The sequence below is a fragment of the Myxocyprinus asiaticus genome, chromosome 4 (genome assembly GCF_019703515.2).
Source record: "Myxocyprinus asiaticus isolate MX2 ecotype Aquarium Trade chromosome 4, UBuf_Myxa_2, whole genome shotgun sequence".
NCBI classification, from domain to species: domain Eukaryota; kingdom Metazoa; phylum Chordata; class Actinopteri; order Cypriniformes; family Catostomidae; genus Myxocyprinus; species Myxocyprinus asiaticus.
The window spans coordinates 8,171,335-8,195,716 of NC_059347.1; the positions used below are offsets into that span (position 1 = coordinate 8,171,335).

The following is a 24,382-nucleotide window of genomic DNA, read 5'->3' on the forward strand; positions in this document are numbered from 1 at the left end:
AGAACCGGAATCATTAAGAGGAATTGGAACCGGAATCTTTAAATTCCTCACGATTCCCATCCCTAATTAAAAGAGACATTATTCAATGACAAATAGTTTAGCCTACTTGGATCTCATTTTTGGATACACAATACAAAAAAAAGAGTCAAAAGTTTTAATCTCAGCACGTAGTGAAAGTATCTGGGTGCTGAACTTCTTCACCACTACTACACAATCACCAGTGAGTGAGTAGCTAATCATAGACATCAGAGGCAGTTCTGGGGTCAGTGGATATCCGGGGCTTAGCCCAGAGACATATGCATTATAATACACAGGATACACTAAAATATGTGTTTAAAAGTTACATCGGCAATGAGTTCATTTTTAAATGACATTGTTTAGGGATACAACAAATTTAATTTATGCCGGAGCATGAAATGAGTTGGATTGAAAACTTTTTTAGATCTACCAACTGCTTTAATCCACCACTATAGACAAGTGTGACGAGGAGGAGAGCATGGCCGGGCCATGAAGACGCATGCACGGCGCTGAATTATCCTAATCAGCCGAGAGGGGGATAAAGACAAGCCGGAGGTGCCAGATCGAGAGAGAGAGAGATGCACGCGACCGCTGTGTATGTGTGTGTCTGTGCATTTATGTTTCTTTAAGTTCATTTATGTCATTAAAGTTATGTTGACTGTTCTGCCGGTTCCCGCCCATCCTGTGAACACTGTTACAACAATCATCCGCAATCCTCATGCTTTATAACCTTCCAACCTTTATGCAATTATAATTTGTAATCAAACTCATTGAACACATAGGCTACATGTTTAAAACTTACAAATCCAGAGCCATGACACCAAGCTGTTATTTCTTGTCTAATTAGCAACCTGCCTAAAGAACATCCACCAATTTTATCATATTCATTAACAAAAATGCATGACCACAAAGTGAGAATAACAATCATTCCAAGATGTTAGATTTACACACAAAAGTACAGCACAGTAAGGTTTAGTATCGGCTCCGATAAAAACACCATTAAGTAGTTCATATGACTCATTTGCATTTTATTCAAAGCCACTTGAAGACATGCGATAGCTCTGTGAATCACAAAAGGCTGTGTTTAATAAGTAAATATTTAGTATGTGCAGCACCAGTGCGTTAGTGAATGGCGCTGCTCTGTTGACACAAACTCACACACAGGCTGGTGATGCACTCACAGCTATTTTAGCCTTCATGCGTGTGCAATATCTGAGCACTACTCACGAACAGCATCTCAGATGTAGATGCTCAATAGTTCGGTTCACTTATAATACACATTTAGAATGGCACCGGAGGTGCATTTTACCAGAATTTGAATAAGAAGCGAATTAAACTACTGTGAACTTGCCTACAAATAGACACAAACAGGACTTCCTGGAAAGTTCAGAATGTTAAAATAAAAGCCAGATGGTTTTAAAGTTAAAGGTGCATGATTGAGATATATTACTATATATTACTATTATAATATATTATTATTATTACAATTAAAAACAATATTTAATTTGAATGGGTTCCAAAAAATAACTGTGTGAATGAAAAGTGGACTGATATCTTTCAACTAAATTGAACAAAAAAGAGATCTGAATCCTTTAAAGTCCAGATACAAGTTGAGTTTTTTTTTCTTCTTTTCTACTGATGAATTATACTGGAATTACTGTTAATTTGCTGCTACATTATCCAGTATACTAGTTAATAATAAAGTTTTTCTTAATAAGCTATACATTTATATTGAAATAATGTGTAGTTAGAGGTTTGTGTTTCTTTACATATTAAAGAGTACACCCAATTAGTTCCACACAATAATGTAAAGATATTCTAAACTGATTATGCAACAAAAACAACACTGGTATCGGATCGGGATCGGTATCAGCCGATACTGAGATTTCCGATATCGGAATCGGAAGAGAAAAAGTGGTATCGGTGCATCCCTAGATCAGATCAAGTGAAAGCCTGTTATAGGCTAAGCGAACCGCATCCGGATATCACGGAAACGAACGTTTACATAATCGGTGTGTGCGTGTGTATGTTTGTGTTTTGGAAAGACTGCAGCTGCTAGAGGGCTAGTCAGAAACTTTGCTAGCTTTTCTTCCTCTCCCACACAGGCAAATCAAAGACAAGTTTAAAAAAAAAAAAAAGGACAAAAATGAAAATGATACAATGATAAAAATCTATAGCTGTCGCTGTTTCAGAACTGTTAAGTGACAAATAGTTTGCCTCATTTGACAATGCAATCAATAAATTACACAGTAGTTACGCATACCTGGAAGCAGCCGCATTTTGTCATTGAAGTGCTGATGTTTTACTTTTTTTTTTTCATAAAGAATTTTGAAATGTCCATTTAAATACTCACCAAGACAAGTGCACACCTATAAACCATCTGTCTTAACCAATCGAGATAATTACATCCAAAAGTTCCAATCTCATTGGCAGGATTGTACGTAACTTCTTATCGACGTTTGGCCAGTTTACATGTCTATCAATACTTCTTGTCAGATTGGGCGGTTCTTGTCAGGAGTGAATGAATGTAAAAGGAGACTCTGTTTGTTGCGCCGCGAGCAGAATTGCGGTTCTAAAGGATTTTATTTTACTGCACGCATGAAAACTCAGTAATTAGTTCAAGGTATAAAATCATTCGGGGCTTTTCCTAAAACATTCAGGGCTCAAGCCCGGTAAGCCCACTCCGAGTGCGGCCCCTGATAGGCATTTTTTTTCACGTAGCGCAAAATTTGGTTGCAAATATGAGTGATTTCCTCTCATTGTAGCAGAGGGTTGCACACAGAGTAAAATAATCGATATCAAGATCCTTCAAATGAAGATTGCAATGCATTGGAAAACAGTCCTAACAGCTTTTTTTGGAACTATCGATTTTCAGCAGAAATGAGTCTTTTAATTTCTTTTCTTGTCTGTGCCCATCACAGTACCTGTGGCAGGGAGGAGGGCGGGGCCGGGTCGTGATTCTACACACCCGGCTCCTAATCAGGCCCGAGAGGGATAAAGGCCAACTGGAGACGGCAGTGCGACAGAGAGAGATTTATGGACAGCTGTCCGACACTTGTGTGTTTGTGTCTTTTGGTTTAAGTCCATTATTAAACTATTATTTATATTATCAAGCCGGTTCTCGCCTCCTCTTTCCATGAATGTGTTACGAAGACAAAGAAATTTTCTTAAAAACAATAGGCCAGTTAATCGGTTATCTGCATTTTCCACCAACTTTGCTATTGATATTGGCAAAATACAACATCAGTTGACCTCTAATCCGTGTGTGTTCTTGACAGGCTTTGTGAAATTCACCAATTTATGTTATGGCCATTAACCAAAACAAATAACTGTTTTTCACAATTAAGCTTCATACTGAAATTGTATATCTACAGTATATGGTATGGTCACAGATGTGCTTCAGAACAAAATACTTTTACCCACACTTGTCTTGTCTTGGGTAAGAGTACTGCTTATGCATGCTCCATTGTAAACACATTCCAGTGTATTTCAGGCACGAGTCGCTTGGTATGAGGGGACAGTATAGGCTAGTCAGCAATGTGCCCTGAGGCACTGTTTGTGTGTGTATCTACATTTGTAAGTTCAAGTTTGAACACCTATGAACAAACTTCATATTTTGTTGATAATCTATTGTATATGAAACGAAGTTAACACCACACAGGAAGAGTAGGTGGAAAAATACTAAAGCACACTTTAGTTTTACATGTGGTGTCTGTGATTTCTGGGTATTGTACTGAACGTATATCCAACACTTCAACAATTCAAGTGTCTGGAACAAGCGGCTGCACCCTTCATTTCAGATGACACAAACACACACTGTGACACAGCCCACATAACACTCATAGCACACATTACACACATATCACTGCCTTCTGCAACTGCAGCAGGTGACTCTGTTGGCCATGCAGTGAATCTAAAATTTCACACTCCTGACTCACGCACTGGAAATAAGATTACACACTGCAGAATTCCCAAGATTTATATTAGGCTAGTCTAATCTTTCACACACAACTCAACATGGAGTTTCTAGTGTCATACCCAATATTGTTTAAGAATGTTATGCTTCATTTCTATCAATCTCTAATTAATCTGATAACTCTAAAATATGTCTTAGTGGAAAAAATCCTAAAAAATACTTTTATTTTTCAATGTTAAAGTTTTATGGAACTTTTAAATGTTGCCATTGTGGTGTTAGTGTATCCGCATTTGTTCTTCAACACACACAATCTAAATGATGATTAACCTTTTTTTTCCCCTTGTAGTGTTATGAAGCGTACACCACAAATTTTATGTACATATATGTGCATATTAGGCTGTGAATTGATGTAAAAAAATTAACTAATTAATTGCACAGTTTTCTGTGATTAATTGTGATTAATCATGGTACATGGTATATTAAACTAGGGCAATATATTGTATATAAGGATGAAATATTGTATAATCGCAATGACTACGCTACTGACGATATAAAATTAAGCAATATCTTGAATATCACAATCATTTTAATGCGCCTTTTACTTGGCCACTGCATTTCCTAAAGAGCCGTCATTAGACTAATTTCACAATCCTTCAGGGCTCCTGAATCCTTATTCAAACATTAGAATCACTATGTAGTCATATGTGAATATTAAACCACAAATGGCTGTGACTTTATGACTTCAATACATGGTCTGTGCGTGCTACAGAGTGCAACAGTCTGGTTCCAGAAGTGAAAATCTCATTCATTTTTTCCATAGACTAATTGATTTTCAATGATAACTTGTAAACCTTTAAAGACAGACCTACCATGAGCTCCGAAGTTGTTTATCGATGGTATACACCAATCAGCCACAACATTAAAATCACCTACTGTAGGTCCCCCTCATGCCACCAAAACAGCTCTGACCCATTGAGGCATGGACTCCACAAGACCTCTGAAGGTGTCCTGTGGTATCTGGCACCAAGACGTTAGCAGCAGATCCTTTAAATCCTGTAATTTGCGAGGTGGGGCCTCCATGGATCGGACTTGTTGGTCCAGCACATCCTATAGATGCTAAATTGGATGAACTTTGAACTCCTTGAACACCTTGAACTCTTTATCATGTTCCTCAAACCATTCCTGAACAATTTTTGCAGTGTGGCAGGGCGCATTATCCTGCTGAAAGAGGCCACTGCCATCAGGGAATACCGTTGCCATGAAGGGGTGTACGTGGTCTACAACAATCTATAGGTAGGTGGTACATGTCAAAGTAACATCCACATAAATGCCAGGACCCCAGCAGAACATTGCCCAGAGCATTACACTGCCTCCGCCGGCCTTCCTTCTTCCCATGGTGAATCCCGCTGCCATCTCTTCCCCAGGTAAACGACGCAAATGCACCCAACCGTCCACATTAGGGCTGCAACTAATGATTATTATGATAATCGACTAATCTAACGATTATTACAACGATTATTCGACTATTCGGGCGATTATTGCAACAGTTAATCATTAGCTCTTAACCGATTATTCAGCTTGTGCCTCGACTTAAAAGGTTGTATTAAACGCACTTACTAACAATACAGGACAAAATCATCTTTTAAAAATACCTCTAAATGACATTCACTGAATTAAAGGAAAAAAAATTTTTTATTAAGTTTCAGTAAAAAATTTACAGCAAAAAATCCTATTATCAAGTGTTTTTGCCTTGTTTTCCATTTAAAAATCCTTAAAACAAGATACATTTACTTGAGAAGCAACATATAAGATATTTAGATTTGCTTTAAAAGAATGTATCTTAAATATAAGTGTATTTTGTATATAAGTGTATTTTTTCACTTGGTTATACTTCTGCGAGTGTAGTAAAAACAAAATATACTTATATTCAAGATCTATTCTCTAAAAGCAAGTCTAAATATCATATATGCTGCTTCTCAGGTGAATTCATATTTTACATATTTTTGTTTTTAATATTATATTCAACATTCTCAGATAAAAAAAAAAGTTTTTAGATATTTATATTGGAAAACAAGCCAAAACAAAAACAAAATCAAAAACGTATTTTGTTGCAGTGTATAATGGGGCGAAGACTACCCTCTCTCACCTTTCTGTTCACTTCAATCCATCTTTAACTCACAAAAAAAATCAAACTCTCTCTTATTAATAAAGCTGCGTATTGACAATTTTCTTCACGATAAGAAATGCACAGTGACATATATTATGATTCAATAAGTCGCGAGCCATCACGTTATAATCTAGCAGCAGCAAGCATGCACGTGAGGGGGATGAGCGTCCCTGCGACAGAGTGTGCATCAGCCGGGTGCAGTTTCAATCTCTCCCCTTTACATCAGGACACTTCGTGCAACTCACAGAAGAGGCGCTGACCGCACAGAGAAATGTCAGTTTCGGAATTTGTAGTTATTTACATGATCTGCTTCCTTATTATTTGCTTTAAAGACCATCGACAAGCAAGTTTTGCAGCTCCGGCTCCACTTATTCCACAATGAGAGTGCTTCTGTATTTACTTTTTATATTTTTGCATTATAATTCCCTCATACTTTGCGATCTACATCACCTTAAGCTGTTTGGAAGGTTTGGAGTGCGTCTGGACTGTGGGCTGTGTCTTCTTCCTCTCCTCATTCAGGCGAGAGCTGCAATGCTGCTCTTGTGCGCCATCATTAGTTTCATATGATCTCATGTTACCTTAAATGAGATAAAACGTCTATTCGACAACGAAAATATTTGTCGATAACGCCGACTAATCGTTTCAGCCCTAGTCCACATGATCTAAAAGAAAACGTATTTCATCAGTACAGGCCACCTTCTTCCATTGCTCCATGTTCCAGTTCTAATGGCCACGTGCCCATTGTAGGCGCTTTCTGCGGTGGACAGGGGTCTCTGATTGGTCTGCAGCTATGCAGCCCCATACACATCAAGCTGCAATGTGTTCTGACACCTTTCTATCATGGCCAGCATTACGTTTTTCAGCAATTTGTGCTAAGGTAGCTCTTCTGTGGGCTAGCCTTCGCTCCCCACGTGCATTAATGAGCCTTGGGCGCCCATGACCCTGTCGCCGGTTCACCAGTTGTCCTTGGACCACGTTTGGTAGATACTAACCACTGCATGCCGGGAACAACCCACAAGACCTGCCGTTTTGGAGATGCTCTGACCCAGTCGTCTAGCCATCATAATTTGTCCCTTGTCAAAGTCGCTCACATCCTTACGCTTACCCATTTTTCATGAAATTCAAGAACTGACTGTTCACTTGCTACCTAATATCCCACCCCTTGACAGGTGCCACTGTAACGATATAATCAATGTTATTCACTTCACCTGTCAGTGGTTTTAATGTTGTGGCTGATCAGTGTATGCTGCTGCTGAAGCCATCAGTCTACGTTATTTCAAAATTATTGTTTAAAAATCGTGATTGATAGCGGAATTCCTGGTGAACAAGTCCGTAAGTGACCACCCACTCCCATGACGCACTGTGAATGATGTAAACGAGTCAGTCTCCCTTCACCCTTAAACTACTTATTTTATTTGAAACTTGACTGGTTCCCTCAATAATGATTCAATATTATATAATATTTAACTGGGTTCCAAAAAATAAGGGATGCTAAGATGTGCAGTCGAGTCGAGGGTGTATCTCCTGGAATTTCCCATTTTTGCCACAGGCAGTGGGGAAAAAGATTTGTAATGTTTCAGGGAGTGACAAAAAGGGGTACTGCATTAATTGCGTTAATTATTTTAACATGCTAAACAGTCAACCATTAACCGCAGAAATTAACTCATTACATTTCCCAGCCCTAGTAAAAAAAAAAATTGTGGGGGAGGTCTACTGTTCTTAGTCCTTAAGTCTTAAAACATGCCACTCAATTTTACTCTTAAATTATGTTTTAATACTAAAAAATTTTTAAGGGAACATTGGTGGTGAAAACGTTCTGATCTCATCGCAGGTAGCACGAAAAAGTCTGAAAACCATTGGCTTAAAGAACTCTGAGGTGTGTATAGTCTGAGTTTTGGCGGAAATGTTATGAAATTTGTCAGGTCCTTGTTAGTTGCATTGGTATGTGCTGCACTGTGGGATCTGATTTTCTTGCAGAACAAGCTAAATCCACTGTATGTAAATAGCTGCTTTTTATTACCACAGTTGTATTTTAAAGGTGCAAAAAGGTTTACCCAATACTAAATAAAAAGTACTTATGGAAAATTAGCTATTTTAAAATTGTGTTGCAGTACAATCACTACAACACAAGTCCCATCATCATAATCTGATTCCGCAAAACAATCATGACTTTACACTGCACTAGCCGATACCGCTATTGATGTATTTATGGCAGTTAAAATGTTTTTGGTGAATGTCCAGGTCAATTTTTCAACAGCTCAACTGATTTGTTTATAGTAAGATAATCAATCCCTGGAAGAAAAAAAAAAAGCATAGCAGCCAGTGCTGGTTTTAAAAGCACTCATGCCAAAATAACTGGCTTCATGCCATCTTTCAACCACATCCAGGCCACCACTCCCTCTTTTATGCCCTTTTGCTCACTTTCTCTGTCCTTCTGTGTTTCGGGAATGTTTGGAAATTAAAGTTCAGTCACATTTTATTGATAAGAGAGCAAAACAAGCTGGAATCTGGAGCACAGAATTGAATCACAGCAATAAACCACTGCATAAACAGTCCACTTTGCTGGCTTCTGTTAAAAGGAAAATGCTGATCTAAACCCAAATTTTCCTCTGTCAATTCTGTACTTTGTATTTTTAACAACTTAAAGGGGTATCAGCCAAAAATGAGTCTGAAGTCATCATCTACTGTCGCTCAAAACACATGATTTTTTCTTCGAAGGCCCTTGATTTTGGTTTTGAGCAGCAGTCAAGCTACACTTCCGTGCTCTATTTACTTCCATTCATACCACATCCAGATGTGGGAAACCAGAAACGCAAGTTCATGAGGAGTAAATTTACATTCTGCTGCGGAAAAAGTTCAAGTTTGTTGAATTTTGACCTGAGAATTTGGATGACGAGAAGACGTGTGACTAACAGAAGATCGGAACGTCGCACACGGACCTCTTGGCGCAGTACAAATGATACATATTTCAAAGTTGCATGTTTTTTTATTGTTGCAGGAAAATGACTTGAATATAATATAATTGACATTTAATTGATATTTCTTCACTGGCCTCATGATTCGATTCAATTACGATTCAAAGGGTAACTTTAACCTTGTCCTTAAATCTTTTAATTTTTTTTTTATCAATACACAAAAAAATGTCCCTTTTAACTTTTTATTTAACAGCTGTATTCAAAAATCAAAATGAGTCACATTACTAAGGGTGTAAATCGCAAGTTTCATCAAGATAAGATCTTACAGGGCTCCAGACAAAAACAATTACTTTGGAGCCATTGGCTCCTGAACTAAAACATTTAGGAGCCAAATAGCTGTTTTTAGTTGCCAAATTCACAGACTTGCTCGATTTAGATTGTTGTTCAGAAACATAGAAAGCCGAAGAAAAGAGAGTTGACAACCCATTAATCAAGGATTTAATACATATATAGTTTAGTCCATAAGTTTACATCCCTCTTTTATCTCATAAGTTTCAGCCCCTTTCAGAATTAAACAAATATAAGAGATAAAAGATCTATTTTGTGACTGTTGTGCGCATTTTCCATTTCCCTTTTTGATTTGTAACAAGTAGCACCAAATAAATATCTAGAGCAAATAGTAAAATTTTCTGTCCTCATATGGGGACAATGGGACTAAGTTGTGAAATTTTTAATAATACCGAGCTATAGGGGGCCTGGGTAGCTCAGCAAGTATTGACGCTGACTACCACCCCTGAAGTCGTGATTTCGAATCCAGGGCATGCTGAGTGATTCCAGCTAGGTCTCCTAAGCAACCAAACTGGCCCGGTTGCTAGAGAGGGTAGAGTCACATGGGGTAACCTCCTCGTAGTCCCTATAATGTGGTCCTTGCTCTCAGTGGGGCACGTGGTGTGTTGTGCGTGGATGCCGCAGGGAATAGCGTGAAGCCTCCACATGCGCTATGTCTCCGCGGTAATGCGCACAACAAGCCACGTGATAAGATGCGCGGATTGACTGTCTCAGACGCGGAGGCAACTGAGATTCGTCCTCCGCCACCCGGATTGAGGCGAGTCACTACTCTCCACGAGGACTTACAGCGCATTGGGAATTGGGCATTCCAAATTGGGGAAGGGGAGAAAAAAAAAAATAATAATAATACCAAGCTATAGAAAGTCAGATTTTTTTTTTAATCAAATTGTTTCCAGGAGTGTTAGTTTTTCATGTTTTTGAGACTTTATAGACATTACAGCTAATTTTGAATAATGTGTATTTGGAAAAGCACTAATAAAAAACTATGCAAATAAAAATGATTTGACTTGATTTTACTTTTGTTACAATGTTTTTTCCTATTTTGGCAACAAAATCTCAATGTTCTTTCTTTGCACAGACAAACAAACAATGATAGTAATGGGCAGCATCATCAAATCACTGCCAACCATGTTAAAATAAAATTATACACTATAAATTCTGAATCTATGTACTGATTATCATAGACATGGGTCTGCCAAACATGTTGAGTGGTCCATACATCATCTGCAGCCTGAAACTGAACTTTTGGTTGGATGTAAGGAGTGAATGCACTTGGCTGCATAGGAAAGCTATAGGATGCTCCCTATTTAGTGAGTGACTTAACTTCCAGTGTGCTGTCTGTCTGCACCGGTTTTAGACCAGTTCAAAATGCACCTTCTAACTCCATATAAAGCCTCTGAAAGCAATTTTTTTTCTCAATATGAAAATGCACAGTAAATATAGATTTTCTAATGAAAAACTAGTGCTACTGTCCACTATTGTGGGGTGGTCATTGTGTTTAACAGCGAGGAATTTCGCGATAAATCGCTCAAATTTTATTTAATATCGGATGAATCTAGAGACTCTAGTCTTTTGACTCAAACAGGTTTCAATGTAAAAACTTAATGAGGTTTCTTACCAGATGTACAGGTGCATCTCAATAAATTAGAATGTCGTGGAAAAGTTCATTTATTTCAGTAATTCAACTCAAATTGTGATACTCGTGTATTAAATAAATTCAGTGCACACAGACTGAAGTAGTTTAAGTCTTTGGTTCTTTTAATTGTGATGATTTTGGCTCACATTTAACAAAAACCCACCAATTCGCTATCTCAAAAAATTAGAATACATCATAAGACCAATAAAAAAACATTTTTAGTGAATTGTTGGCCTTCTGGAAAGTATGTTCATTTACTGTATATGTACTCAATACTTGGTAGGGGCTCCTTTTGCTTTAATTACTGCCTCAATTCGGCGTGGCATGGAGGTGATCAGTTTGTGGCACTGCTGAGGTGGTATGGAAGCCCAGATTCTTTGACAGTGGCCTTCAGCTCATCTGCATTTTTTGGTCTCTTGTTTCTCATTTTCCTCTTGACAATACCCCATAGATTCTCTATGGGGTTCAGGTCTGGTGAGTTTACTGGCCAGTCAAGCACACCAACACCATGGTCATTTAACCAACTTTTGGTGCTTTTGGCAGTGTGGGCAGGTGCCAAATCCTGCTGGAAAATGAAATCAGCATCTTTAAAAAGCTGGTCAGCAGAAGGAAGCATGAAGTGCTCCAAAATTTCTTGGTAAATGGGTGCAGTGACTTTGGTTTTCAAAAAACACAATGGACCAACACCAGCAGATGACATTGCACCCCAAATCATCACAGACTGTGGAAACTTAACACTGGACTTCAAGCAACTTGGGCTATGAGCTTCTCCACCCTTCCTCCAGACTCTAGGACCTTGGTTTCCAAATGAAATACAAAACTTGCTCTCATCTGAAAAGAGGACTTTGGACCACTGGGCAACAATCCAGTTCTTCTTCTCCTTAGCCCAGGTAAGACGCCTCTGATGTTGTCTGTGGTTCAGGAGTGGCTTAACAAGAGGAATACGACAACTGTAGCCAAATTCCTTGACACGTCTGTGTGTGGTGGCTCTTGATGCCTTGACCCCAGCCTCAGTCCATTCCTTGTGAAGTTCACCCAAATTCTTGAATCGATTTTGCTTGACAGTCATAAGGCTGTGGTTCTCTCGGTTGGTTGTGCATCTTTTTCTTCCACACTTTTTCCTTCCACTCAGCTTTCTGTTAACATGCTTGGATACAGCACTCTGTGAACAGCCAGCTTCTTTAGCAATGAATGTTTGTGGCTTACCCTCCTTGTGAAGGGTGTCAATGATTGTCTTCTGGACAACTGTCAGATCAGCAGTCTTCCCCATAATTGTGTAGCCTAGTGAACCAAACTGAGAGACCATTTTGAAGGCTCAGGAAACCTTTGCAGGTGTTTTGAGTTGATTAGCTGATTGGCATGTCACCATATTCTAATTTTTTGAGATAGCGAATTGGTGGGTTTTTGTTAAATGTGAGCCAAAATCATCACAATTAAAAGAACCAAAGACTTGAACTACTTCAGTCTGTGTGCATTGAATTTATTTAATACACGAGTTTCACAATTTGAGTTGAATTACTGAAATAAATGAACTTTTCCATGACATTCTAATTTATTGAGATGCACCTGTAGTTTTGTTTGCGTTTCTTCCAAAGACAAACTCTGCGGTGATTGGCATCATATTGTTTTGTTACATGACTCAGTGCATCACACCAGTGGTGACAGTAACGTGACACAAATAGCGGGGTTGCTGCTTAAGAAATCACTCAAGCATCTTGTGTGTGCACTGTCCCGATGAGCGAGAGACCGGCAATGAGCAAGTGCCAAAGAAATACAGAGCACAGGAGGAGAGAAAGGCATTGAGAAGCAGCAGACAAAAAGTAATAAGAAAATAAAAACATCAACCACTTCTCCCGAACCCCTGTCTACGTAGTTATTATTTTCTGCTGTTTTTTCCTGTTCTGTGCAAATCAGTGCAATAACAGGAGCGAGCCCGTCTTTCATGTTGTTTGTTGAAGTGTTATCGTGAATAAACTCTCCTGCTGCTATGTGCTAGAGTTTGTGAATACATTTCAGAATCATAGTTTCAGTCGGGGACGATGGTCATGTGGTTGACACATCCAGTCTGCGATCAGCTCTGTAGTGTCCGCTTGGCTTTAGTAAGACTGTGTCAATGCAATCAAACATCGATATATTGCGATACTTTTTCTCACAATGTTGTTTCGATAAAAATGTCTCATCATATTTTCAGTGCAGTCAGAGATGCTTCTATGAGGCATGAAAGAGACTGAAACTGATTCTGCAGGATTCAGTTTCTCTCACACATATTGGACCTCTCTCATAATCCCAATGTCAATTTTTAAAATGCCAAGATTGAACTTTCTTTCTATCTGCAATCCCCTACAATCAAGTGCATAAATACTTCCCATATGCTACAAAAAATATCTGTGATTAGCCATTGGCTGGTCAATTTTTTAGATTTCACTCACCAGTGTTTGAGTGGTGTAGTAGCGAAGAAGTTCAGCACCAAGATCTTTTCACTGCATGCTGAGAGTAAAAGCTTTGACTCTTTCTGTGTGATGGGAGTCAAAAGACTGGATCCAAGCAAACCATTTGTTGGTTTAATAAACCATTAATAGTGTCTCTTTTAATATCCTTTCTGTTCTCTACAGTCAGTTATCAAAAACAACAAAAGAAACACTCAATTCTAATCACACATAGCATGAATGCTGTAAAGAAGCCATTCGACTAAACAAACACTACTGTCATAGTCCCTGCCACAGGTCTTAAAGAGACAGTACCATTTCAGCACTTGTTCTACATATCTAAGTTAATATTGTAAATAGTACAAATTAGGCATGTAAACAACAAACATGTAACAATATACGGTATATATGCAATATAATATATGCAATTTTAATATATCATATTTATTGATGTAATCCATGGACTATAATTTTAAAAAGCTACAAAACTAATGATAAAATATATATTTTTAAATTGATATGTCCATAATTTAACAAGTTAGAAGGTCCCCTGTATAATGAATAACAGCATTAGCTGAAATATACTGTAAGAAAAATGGACATTATAACTGAAATATACCCAAATTAATTTAAAGTCGAAATCTAATCATGATATCGTGATATGTTTTGAATCGTGACATCTAGTGTTGTCACGGTACCAATATTTCAGTAGTCGGTACTAATACCAGTGAAATTTCACGGTTCTCAATACCAATTTCGACTCCACAGCAATATGCTAATATGATCAGATGCTATTGAACACATAAGTTTAGTTATTTTTAATAATTATATTTTAGGAATTATTCTTATTTTCCAGAACTTGTTTTAAAGTTTAATTTAATCATAAAAATGGTGTCTATCCAATTAATTCTTAAAACTTTTAATAAGTGAAAAAACTTTTTAACATCACTAAATTTATTTTTTTGCCAAACTTTTATTCAACACCAGTCTTGCTTGTGATAAATTGATTAATTATTGTTATTATTACAGTGAATATATAATGTTATTATACAGTTATTTTTATTCCATTTTTTAATTTCTTCAATTTCAAGCATCAAGCTTTTATTTTGAATAGTCACAGAAGCTTCACTTTCTGGATAAACAGTTTGCAACAGGCCCAGTGTGATCATTGAAGATTTTAAGTCACGTAACTCATCTTTTACACTGGCCTTTGAGTCTGACAAAATGTAGGACACAGTTTTGGAGTGTTTGAATTTTGAGTTTTAGATTACTGGTGTTTATGTATGTGGTCATTTTAAAATGTTGTTACGGTATGTTTTACATTTTTTACTGTGAAGCACTTTTGTCAACCCTGTTGTTTTAAATGCTATTTAAATAAAGCTGAGTTGAGATTAAAGCGCAATTGACAATGTTCAAAATATTTTTCGATAATTATGTATTTGGTGTAAAAAGGCTCAAAAGTGATTTTATTTTTTAAATTTTTTATATCTACGGATCCATCATTTCATCCAAACAGCCATTGTAGCCAAGTAAATTCAATATTTTAAATGAATTGACTAAAAATCTATTTAAAAAATAATAAAGGCACACAGTTTCTCCACAGTTTTTCACTAAATAAACACAAGGGAGAATGAGATTTAATTATATTCACTGATATGAAAATGTACATGTATATTTATATACAAATTATTAAAAAATAATTTAATAATTAAAAAATAATTTGTAAATTATATTCACCCTTTGCTATATTGAAAGCACCATAACTAAACATTATATATGTTTTACCTTGCGAATTTCATTTTTTTTTTTTTATGTACAGTAATCAGATGATTGCAACACGCTCCAAAAAAGTTGAGACAGGGGAAATTTAAGACTAATAACTATTTGATGAGTTAAAATAACAAGGCGATGTGAAACAGGAGATGTTAAACAGGTGAGGCAATCGTGTCATAGTATATAAGGAGCCTCCAAAAACAGCCTAGTCCTTCAAGAGCAAGGATCATTCGAGACTTGTCAACTTGTCAATTTGCCAACAGATGCTTCAGCAAATAATTCAGCACTTTGAGAACAATGTTCCCCAAAGACAAATTGGAAGGATTTGGGGCATATCACCCTCTACAGTGCACAATAGTTAAAAGATTCAAGGAATCTGGTCAAATCTCGGTGCGAAAACCACTTCTGAATGCACGTGATCTCTGATCCCTCAGACATCACTGTCTTAAAAAACATCATTCATCTGTAATGGATATCATGAACATGGGCTTGGGATTACTTTAGTAAACCTTTGTTAGTCAACACCATTCGCCGCTGCATCCACAGATGCAAGTTAAAACATTACTATGCAAAGCAGAAGCCATACATCAACACTGTCCAGAAGCACTGCCGGCTTCTCTGGGTTCGGTCTCATCTTAGATGAAAAGTTTTGTCCGATGAGTCCACATTTCAGTGTTCTCCGGGCCAAAGAGGAAAAGGACCATCCAAGCTGTTATCAGCGTTAGGTCCAAAAGCTAGTGTTTGTATGGGCCAGGGATGTGTCAGTGACCATTGCATGGGTAACTCGCACATCTGTGAGGGCACCATTAATGCAGACAGATATGTACAAAATTTGGAGCAGCATATACTGCCATCCAGCACCGTCTTTTCCAGGGACTTCCCGGAATTTTCAGCAGGACAACTTCAAACCACATACTGGCCGAATAAGCAGAGAGTGTGGGTGCTAGACTGGCCTGCCTGCTGTCCTGACCATCTCCAATTGAGAATGTGTGGTGCATTATGAAGCACACAATACGGCAATGAAGACCCTGTACAATTGTGCAGCTAAAGACCTGCATAATGGATGAATGGGGAAAATTCCACTTTCTAAACTTTCTAGTTTAGTAGAAAATTCCACTTTCTAGCCCAAATGCTTAATAAGTGTTATTAGAAGAAATGGTGATGTTTCACAGTGGAAAACACTCGACTGTCCTAACTTTTCTGGAGTGTGTTGCAATCATCTGATTTGAAATTACTGTACATAAAAAAAAAAAAAACAATTAAATTCACAGGTTAAAACATCATATAATTTGTAGTTGTAGTGTTTATAATATAGGAAAGGGTGAATATAAGTTACAAATCACTCCTTTTTGTTTTTATTAGCATTTTTCATACTGTCCCAACTTTTTCAGAATTGGGGCTGTACAATTATACATATTAGCTTAATAAAAAGCATTATTTATCTTCATATATTTTGTGCAACAAATACTTCACTCACTTATCTTTTGGAACACTTTTGAATATAAAATGAACTAAATTATTACTGTGGGGCCCAGTCAAGTTTCTTATTATTAATTATCATTATTATTTTGAGGATTAGATTTGTTTTATATACAAGTAGGAATGCAAATTTTGGCAAATTCTTTTAACCGGTTAACCGTGAGTATTAACCAGTTAACCAATATAAGCCATGAATCAAACAAGTGGCCAAACAGGCATGATGAAGACTAGTGATCTATAGATGATCTATACTTACTGAAACAAAACAAGCTCACATGACAGATATTTAGCTATAATTATTACATCAGCATTTGAATGAACAACTGTATATTTCCTTCTTATATTTCCTTCTTATATTTTGTAACAAACAATTATTGAATGGATGACAGTTTAACAATGGAAGAATAAAAATCATCTAACTACAATTTGTGCTGCTGGTCAATCCTAATTATTTTTGTTAAGAAAAATCAACATATAGTATACACCGATCAGCCACAACATTAAAACCACCTGCCTAATATCGTGTAGGTCCCCCTCGTGCCACCAAAACAGCTCTGACCCATTGAGGCACGGACTCCACGGACTGTGGTATCTGGCACCAAGATGTTAGCAGCAGATCCTTTATGTCCTGTAAATTGCGAGGTGGGGACTTGTTGGTCCAGCTCATCCCATAGATTCTCAAACAGATTGAGATCTGGGGAATTTGGAGGCCAAGTCAACACCTTGAACTCTTTGTCATGTTCCTCTGGTTAACCGTCTACATCCCTGTATACAAGTAATACATTTCTGTCCTATTTACTTCACCTGGGGCTTTAATTTTGAAACTGAAAGTGCAGCGTCAATGTGTGGCTGTACTTTTCTGTTAAACTGGGACGCATTTGTAGAATTGTATAATAACTTGTAGCGATTACTAATATTTGGAATTGCATGAATGCTTGAACATGCAGTACTTCTCTTTAACAATGCACTATTCTGCAGCACACATGGACCATGTTTTATCTGTATTTAATCTCAGCCTTTTGCAGTTTAATAATCTGAAATGACCATTTCGCCATATGATGTTATTTTGATTAATTGTGTAGCCCTGAATGATGGTGAAATTAGTCTACTGATGTGCTCTTTATGAACCTTAATGGGCAAATATAATGCACAATACAATCATCGCGATATTTAAGATATTGCTTAATTTTATATCATCAGCAAAATCATTGTGATTATATCATGAATATTCACTATATCGCCCAGCCTTAGATGCTACTAGGGATGCACCGATACCACTTTTTCTCTTCCGATCTGATTCTGATATCGGAAATCTCGGTATCGGACGATACTGATCCCAAGCCGATACCTGTGTTGTTTTTTTGCATAATCAGTTTAGAATATCTTTACATTATTGTGTGGAACTAATTAGGCGTACTCTTTAATATGTAAAGAAACACAAACCTCTAACTACACATTATTTCAATATAAATGTATAGCTTATTAAGAAACAGTTTATTATAAACTAGTATACTGGATAATGTAGCAGCAAAAACAGTAATTCCAGTTTTCATGTCTTCAGTAGAAAAGAAACCAGTGTTTTATTTTTGCCTTTTTCAACTGTTTCAACTTGTATCTGGACTTTAAAGGATTTAGATCTCTTTTAAAAGAGTTTAGATGTAAGTTGGAACCCATTCAACTTAATATTGTTATAAATTGTAAACAAATACTGATGATGACAATAATAATAATAAATAAATTGTTAAAATTTTTATTATTATTGACTTTTAATTTTAAATACAACAGTAATATATTTAAATCGTGCACTTTTTAAACCCTCATGCTTTTATTTTGACATTCTAAACTCTCCAGGAAGTCCTCTGGAGAGTTGCCTCTTTTTGTAGGCAAGTTCACAGTAGTTTAATTCGCTTCTTATTAAATTCTGGTAAAATGCACCTCCGGTGCCGTTCTAAATGCATATTATAAGTGAACCGAACTATTGAGCATCTACATCTGAGATGCTGTTCTTGAGTAGCACTCAAATATCGCGCACCGCTGTGAAGGCAAAAAATAGCCACGAGTGCATCACCAGCCTGTGCCTGAGTTTGTGTCTACAGTCACTAATGCGCTGGTGCTTCACATACTATATATTTACTTATTAAACACAGCCTTCTGTGATTCAGAGCTATCGTGGGTCTTCAAGAGGCTTTGAATAAAATGCACGAGTCATATGAACTGCTTTAATGGTGTTTTTATGGTTCTTTTATGTCATTTTTGGAGCTTGACAGTAACAAACATGACTAACACACAGTATTGGATTTGGATCAGGCTCGTCGAACTGATAACCGATCCATCAAAAACTTCAGTATCGGAGCCGATACCAATCTAGGTATCGGATCAGTGCATCCCTAGATGCTACTAACCTGGAAAACATTGTACCAATTTTGTAACCACAACCTTGTTTCCAAATGAACTGATAAAAAAAATAAAGTTGTATGTGCCATTACTCTGGAAGTTGCCTAAAGCCCACCAACCAAATTATAGCTTGCCAAATCGAGAAACTGCTTTCCAGTTTTGTGTGCAAAATGCATCAGGTGGTCAGTGAACACACTTCAGGTCGACTGGAGAACATTCATTTTCAATGAGAGCTGGCTATTTTAGGCGAAATGAACGACAGCGCCTACAGCAACAACAATCATTTTATCAGCAAGAAATTAGATTAAAAATAGAATTATATCTTAGTTGATATACTGGCTATGGCCAGTTGTGCAGCCCACCAATAATGACCAGCAGTAGGAGCGCCTACTAGCTACCAACGGTACAGTCAGTGAAAATCACAGTCAGTGTGAACTGGGCTTTAGGGTGCTTTTACACTAGCACTTCTGGTGCAAATCGAAGTTTGTTTAATATCAGAGTTCGGTTCATTTGGTTGTTGTGAACGCAGTTTTCCAAACTCAAGTGCACACCAGCATACCACACCAGAGTTTGCTCAGCTGGTATTCATAGTGGTACTCACCTTAATGATGCAATCATACCGTGGTCCAGACCCAAATAATACAACGCGAACAGAAACCTGCAAGGGGATGCGGGAGGGTCGCAATCTAACTCATGTTTGGACCAAGTGTGAAAGCAGCCCAAGTCTTTACAATCCACCACTAAAGATTGGTGAGTTTTGGATTGTTTTACTTAGCCAAGCATGTACTTTAACAACTAAAGTATGCCACGTTACAGACCAAACAACTCATGTAATAAACATTCAACCAGATTATGTGTTTGGACACGAGCCATCTGAGAAAGAATGAGACAGAGAGATGGATAGCTAGAATGAGAAAGACAGACAGCATACCTTTGTGAGCCTGAGGAATGCTGGTCTGTCATTAAATGTGTGTGTGCGCGCGTGTGTGTGTGTGTGTGTGTGCCCGCCCTGTAATATAAAACTACAAGCAGCTGCAGTGCAGAATACAGAAGTGCAAACACTTTCAATTAAAGTGCCAGAAACCAGGCTGAGAGTACAAAAAGAGTATCTGAGCAAGTCAGATTTAACACATGATACAGCTGAGAGAGAGAGAGAGAGAGAGAGAGAGAGAGAGAGAGAGAGAGAGAGAGAGAGAGAGAGAGAGAGAGAATTAAATGCAAGGGTAAACACAGTGCCTAAATATATCTGACCTGGAACTAAGACAATAAAAATCAAAATAATAATAATAATCTGTGTCCTGTACATCACCGTACAGTACTCTTGCTTTAACATGGTACAAACTAAGATGTATGAAATGGTAATGTCATGGTACTTTGATGCAAGCCATTGTACTGAATGATTACCATGCATGTACCATGGTATTTACAAGTTATTCCATGTTACTTTAAAAAATACCATGGTATTACCACCATGTCCAAAAAAAAAAAAAAAAAAATGTATAATACATTGGTATGATGTTAAAAATAAAATAACATTTTATTACCATGATACTATCTGTTAAAATTTTGTTAGTGCTGTCAAAATAATCAAGTAGTGCCTGGGGCCAACAACATGAATCACACTAACTCTTGTACTCCAGACACATGAAGCCACTCAACAAGTTTATGGATTAATTAAGGGCAAAACATCATCATCATCTGAACTATATTTCATTCAGGGACCTAATGGGATATAATAAAATTCATATGTAGTAGTAATAATATAACAATATAAGTAGCCAGTAATAATATGGGTTAATAAACCTAATGGGAATTGTCTTGTATGACAGATAATAATAATAATAATAATAATAATAATAATAATAATAATTTTTGATAACACATGTTTTCCAATAGGATTATTATATGTAATTGCAAACAGGATAACATGCCCCTGTAGGTCATCAAAAAGAATTTCAAGAAATCTTTGAAGACTGTAAAACGCCTATATCTACACCTGTGTATTTAACTGTCTAAAGCAAGACATTATTCCAATACAACAGAACTACAGTTCAACAACAAAAAATCCTGTAAATCTTTCAGTTTATCCACTACGATCTTTTACTTGGATTTTACAGGATACTCAGTAATGGTCGAAATTCCAATAGGAGTCATGTACCGTTCGTTTTTTCAATAAAAATATGTATTTATATTTACATCTAAACTTGTTACATTGAAATCTGTTGAAAACTGACTTGTAAGAACAGATTTAGAGCAGACGTTTCCACAAGTAAAAAAGGTATAAAATGTCAAAAGGTTCTGCAAAGGTTAAGTATGGGGTGGACGTAGGGTTAGGGTATACCAAATATAAGTACCTTGATTTGGAAACAGTAGAAGTCACACTTGTCATAAAATTCCTAACAGAATGCTATTGATATATATGGAATGTCTGCCACAATTTTGAAACAATCTTAATGTGATAAAATTCTGAAAAATAAAATAAAATATTGGAATTTCATTTGAACCAATGACATTGTGAGAGAAATTATGACAGAAATTCCACAGAGAGAGAGAGAATTTCACACACCATTGCACTTGTGTATATGGCTGTGTGACAATAAAGTGATTTAATTTGATTTGATTTGATTTTGAGAGAGAGAGAGAGAGAGAGAGAGAGAGGGAGAGACAGGGAGAGAGAGAGAGAGGGAGAGAGAGAGAGAGGGAGAGACAGGGAGAGAGAGAGAGAGGGTGTGTGTAAGCAGGAAAAATTTGACCACTTACACGTTGTGTAAAATTACTTCGAGCAACCAAGACGAAACTAAATCCAGGGCAACTTTAGAAGAAATCCGACTTTACGTATATTAAACAGGTTGTTTTTGTCTGATGAAAGAGCGGCTCGTGTTTCTCCACCTGCTGGATCACACGACGACCAACAGCAGAAAAAAAAAAGTTGGGTGGAAGTCTTTCCGTTCACAGAGATTCTCACAGACTAAATACAAAACAACCAAAACGCGTCAAAAGACCCCAAAGTCAATCCTTCGTCTTTTTCTCCCATGGGCTTAAAGGTCGTTTATTGATAAAAACATCCACATAAATGTGATCCGCATGTGTCCAGTGAACGCAGGGCAATCCCAAATCTCCACTCGACAATATCCAAGAAAAAGCTCAAAATGAGGAGAAGCGTTCTCTTCAAACAAATCTAACAATATTTCGGGCAATAACAAAACTGTTTCAAACTCGTCAGGGCACTGACAGATCCCACTGAATGAAAACGGAGGAGTTAAAAAGTCGCCGGTTTGTGAAAGTTTGGATCTCCGCTCCGTCACTCTTCCCAAAGATCATAGCATGACGTCAGCAGAGTCAGAGACGAGATAAAAGTCCCGCTCGTCTGCATTATTATAAAAGAACCACATAATATTTTTTTTTTCATTTATCCGTTATATATATATATATATATATATATATATATATATATATATATATATATATATATATATATATATATATTATATACATATGCTACATACTATTATACCATTTTTACATTATTTCATATAGTCGCATTAGTCTTGCTGAATATTTATTTTATTTTAATATATACTATTTTGTTTAATTTTATTTTACTGCTTACTGTATTTTGTTATTATTATTTTTATTACCTTTACTGGTATCTTTTTAATTTTCTGTCAATTGTTTTATGCATTGACATAAAATTATAAATTGAAATTGAACAGCCCGACAAGTTTAAAGCAATTGCTCCCTCAACAGGTCTACATGGTGTCAAGAAATCCTAAATATATGAGTACATAATTACTAATGGAATTTCTATCATAATTTGGAACCTACTGACTGGATACTAACTGGATCCTACTGAATAGGCTGAAAATCCTTTTTTTTTTTTTCTCAGAAATTCAGTTTATCCAGTATATTCTTATTTGACTAATTTTAAAGTTTCTCTTCTTCTTCTTGTTATTATTATTATTATTATTAATATTATCGTTATTATTATTATTGTTAATATGATTATTATTATCATCATTATTATTATTATCGTTATTATTATTATTATTATTATTATTATTATACTCTGACATGTCCTGAACGAAATGAAAGTGCTGTTTCTGCCCCTCACGCGCATGTCAGTATTGCGCGCTGGAAAATTATTTTCTCTCAAATCTTTCGATCAAACAGTTTGAAGCGCTGTCAACCATACATTTTGTTAAGCTGTCGTTTATCAGAGGTATTTTTCAGCACGTTTTATGTTTAAATATCCACAATTTATTGTTAACGTTAGCTTAGCCAGTGGACTTCACAACATCTCTTGCATTTAATAAACTTTAGTAAAAAAACAAAAAAAAAAACAAAACAATAAGTTTCACTGAATGTTGTATTATTTACTTGGCTGAAAGTGACTGTTTGGCGGCCGTAGACCATTAAATATGTCTCAACACACTGAGATGGACATGTATGACCTATTTCCGACTCTGGCAAAGTAAGAGTTGTTTCTTCTGACAGTTCTGTCAATAAATAAAGCAACACATTTGCTATAGTCATATACTGTGTGAGTGTGTGTGTGTGTGTGTGTGTGTGTGTATGTGTATGTGTGTACACTACCGGTGAAAAGTTTTGAAACACTTGCCTGAAATGTTTCTCATGATCTTAAAAATCTTTTAATCTGAAGGTGTATGCTTAAAATGTTTGAAATTAGTTTTGTAGACAAAAATATAATTGTGCCACCAAATTAATTTATTTCATACAAAACTAAAATGTAATAATAAAAACACTTACTCATTCTTTATTATAATTTTTTTTCACATTTTAGAATAATAGTAAAGTCATTAAAACTATGGAATAACATAAATTGAACTATGGGAATTATATTGTGACAAAATCCAAAATAAATCAAAACTGTGTTATATTTTAGCATCTTCAAAGTAGTCACCCTTTGCCTAGAATTTGCAGACATGTACTCTTGACATTTTCTCAACCAACTTCTTGAGGTATCACCCTGGGATGATTTTTAAACAGTATTGAAGGAGTTCCCATCTATATGTTGGGCACTTATTGGCTGCTTTTCTTTCATTTTAGTCCAAGTCATCAATTTAAAAAAAAAATTGTTTATTTTTTATAAAATTTTAGTTTTATAATGAAATAAATTAATATGGTGGCACAATTATATTTTTGTCTACAAACTAATTTCCAACATTTAAGCATACGCCTTCAGATCAAAAGATTTTTAAGATCATAAGAAACATTTCAGTCAAGTGTTTCAAAACTTTTGACTGGTAGTGTATATAAATTAAGTAGCTTTAAAAAGATTTCTTAAGCTCT

General features: G+C 36.4%; 1 protein-coding gene across 1 annotated transcript in view; it reads right to left on the minus strand.

The window, feature by feature from the left end:
• Positions 1–22,369, minus strand: part of kif1c (kinesin family member 1C) — a 79,456-nt gene extending 57,087 nt beyond the window's left edge. Inside the window, exon 1 of the mRNA XM_051691860.1 lies at positions 21,833–22,369. The gene's annotated coding sequence lies outside the window, so the exon portion shown is untranslated. The remainder of the gene's footprint in view (positions 1–21,832) is intronic.
• Between the last annotated feature and the right edge of the window lie 2,013 nt (positions 22,370–24,382).